The 3246-nt window shown below is 39.3% G+C and overlaps 1 non-coding gene across 1 annotated transcript; it reads left to right on the top strand.

Moving 5' to 3' along the window:
• Positions 1-570: 570 nt before the first annotated feature.
• On the top strand, positions 571-677 carry LOC114391366. Its single transcript, XR_003662156.1, has one exon. It is a non-coding gene; the product is annotated as a small nucleolar RNA R71 (small nucleolar RNA).
• Positions 678-3246: the final 2569 nt, after the last annotated feature.

Raw genomic sequence — 3246 nt, 5'->3', positions numbered from 1 at the left:
TGGAAGGAAGGAGCAGGCTGCTGTTGTTGTTGCTGAGGGCTGGACCATCTGAGGTTAGGGTGATTCCTCCATCCAGGGTTGTATCTGTTGCTGGAAAGGTCATAATTGCTCTGCTGTGGTTGATTTTGCTGTTGAGGTTGAGGAGGTCTATTGTAAATATTTGCAGCATAAGCTTCAGGCTGCTCAATTGCTCCAGGTTGCTGCATGGAAGGGCAAAGGTCTGTATGGTGGTCAGCAGAGGAGCACAAACCACAAACCCTTGCGACAGGTACAGATTTTTGATTCAAGGCCAGCTGGGTTACCAAGTTGACCAACGCATCCAGTTTGCCTTCAAGCTTCTTAGTTTCAGATGATGCAGATGGGTTTGTAGCTACCTCATGCACTCCTCTAATGACTATGGCATCATTTCTGGCGCTAAATTGTTGGGAGTTGGAGGCCATCTTCTCAATTAAATTTCTGGCTTCAGCAGGAGTCATGTCTCCAAGGGCTCCACCACTGGCAGCATCTATCATACTTCTCTCCATATTACTGAGTCCTTCATAAAAATATTGGAGAAGAAGCTGTTCTGAAATCTGATGGTGGGAGCAACTGGCACATAGTTTCTTAAATCTCTCCCAGTTCTCATACAGGCTCTCTCCACTGAGTTGTCTAATACCTGAGATATCCTTCCTGATGGCTGTGGTCCTGGAAGCAGGGAAAAGTTTTTCTAAGAATACTCTCTTAAGGTCATCCCAGCTCGTGATGGACCTTGGAGTAAGGTAATACAGCCAGTCCTTTGCCACTCCCTCTAATGAATGAGGAAAAGCCTTCAGAAATATATGATCCTCTTGGACATCTGGGGGTTTCATGGTGGAGCAGACAATGTGAAATTCTTTCAAATGTTTGTGCGGGTCTTCACCTGCAAGGCCATGAAACTTTGGAAGCAAATGAATCAGTCCAGTTTTAAGAACATATGGGACATCCTCATCAGGGTATTGGATGCACAAGCTTTCATAGGTGAAATCAGGTGCAGGCATTTCCCTTAGAGTCCTCTCACGAGGTGGAGGTTGTGCCATGTTCTCAGAATGTGCAAAATCAGAATGCTCAGAATCAGAATGCTCAAAATTATAATGCTCAAGATCAGGATGTTCAAAATCACCAATAACAGAATGCACAGATTCACCAGTTATGGAATGCTCAGAATGATCAAAAGGTATAAAATGATGCCTAACTAATCTATGAAATGTCCTATCTATCTCAGGATCAAAGGGTTGTAAGTCAGATGGATTGCCTCTAGTCATACACTACATTCAGCATGCACACAACTAGTTGCCTTGTCATGTAAATAAAGGTGTAGGTTTGAACTACAGCTACCCTTAAATGATATCCAAATGACTTGAAATTTTGTGAGCGACCTTATAAAATGATGAGAAGATAGCACAAACAATTTCAGACAAAAATTCAAAGTCTAACTATGAAAGCTAAAATTGGTAGGTTAAGAAAAATAAGTGAATAAAACTTGAAAAATAAAAAACTTTTGACAGAATCGCTTTTTTTGGACGATGGCCAGCTTCCAGGGCGTACGAAAGTTTTTTCTACCCCAAATGCATATATAATAATTGCGATTCTGATAACCGGAGCAAAAGTTATGGCCGTTTGAAGTTTTGACAAACACAAAATTTGCTAGTTTTTTGGAACTTTCAAATCTGACCAAACTAAAGGCTCTAACTATTTTTCCCACAAAATATGGATTAAAAGAAGTTACCACAAAAAAATTCAGCCAAAAATAACAACCCTAGCTACTAAAACAAAAATCCCAAATAATTCAGCATGGGTGGTCGCTAAAATCCGTCTCTAATTGATTTCTACTACTACTCTGTTTTTCCGCAAGCTGATTTCTACTACTACTCTGTTTTCAAGCACAATCTTCACAGCAAAACACCCAAGACTGAAACAGGGGAAACGCTTAATGAGAAAACTGAAACAGAACACAATTAAACAAAATACCAGGATACTAAACAACACTAACACACATACTAACACAATACTAACAATTAAACATAAAACACGAAAGGATTAAACACACAACACTAGTTAGCTATTAAGAACCTTTGGACACTGCTCCCCGGCAACGGCGCCAAATTTGATCGAGGCCGTACCCGAATCAAATAAACATGAAAATGCAGTAACTAGGAAGTGATCCTAGGTCGTTTCCCAACGAGCAGTGACAAGCCAAATGTTCATAATATACTTGCAGTAACAGTAACGATGGGGGGGGGGGGGGGTTGGTTGTTTGGTAATTAAAGAGCAGAACAAATAAAATGGAATACGAAACTACTAATATTAAAAACGGGTTGTTTCCTCTGGTTCAGAAGCCACTCTCTTATCTTGGGTTATGGAGAATTTGTCCCTAACAGTCAACCACTTAATCCAACCCTATTTCAATTTACTAAGCGAAAATCAACTTAGGGTTTTCAATACGTGATTAGGCACCACATACACCAGTTAGCCCTTCGTCCATTAAGCATGAACGCAAGTTAGGCTCAGAGGCAATTAATCGAACACGAAGCGTGCACTGATTAATATTCACGAAATTGGGATAACTGGTGAAGGGAAAACTGCCAGGAAACCACATTACAAACAAAACCTCAAAGAGAGTTGGGCTTCTTCCTCAAAAGGAAACAACACCAGAAAATCTAGCCTTCCATGGATTCAAACAGAAAACGCAAATGAAGCATGAAGCAGAAATGTAAATGAACAAGAACGTAAATGAACAGAAACGTAAATGAAAGTAGAAGAAGAAGCAAGAATGAACTCGTAATTAGAAGCAGAAAACAGAAATTTGCATTAAGAACGAAAACTGTAACAAGGGAACAGAAAAACGTGAAAACCTAAAACCAAAGCTCTGAATAATGAAATAGCATAGCAGAATAGAATGCCCTGCACGAATCCAAAGGCAGCTATTTAAAAAGAGTCACTCAAAGTCACTGGGCTCTATTACAATACTCTGGCCCAAAACTAAATAAACACTGAACAACATAAAATAAAATTGCGAAATTTCCTAATTAGAAATTAACTAAGGTAAGCGCTGCTTTATTTGCCCTCTTCAAGTCCACAACCAAAATCCGGATTAAGCCCAATGTTTCATTAATTCCTGAAATTAGATTAAAAACATCAAATTAGCTAAATGAGCCCAAATAATAAAACTGCCTAATTAATTGACAATTAAGACCAATCAATAATTAAAATGTGCAAAAAGGGTTTAGA

This window comes from Glycine soja, chromosome 16, assembly GCF_004193775.1.
Source record: "Glycine soja cultivar W05 chromosome 16, ASM419377v2, whole genome shotgun sequence".
NCBI classification, from domain to species: Eukaryota; Viridiplantae; Streptophyta; class Magnoliopsida; order Fabales; family Fabaceae; genus Glycine; species Glycine soja.
This window is presented reverse-complemented; position numbering and strand designations above follow the sequence as displayed.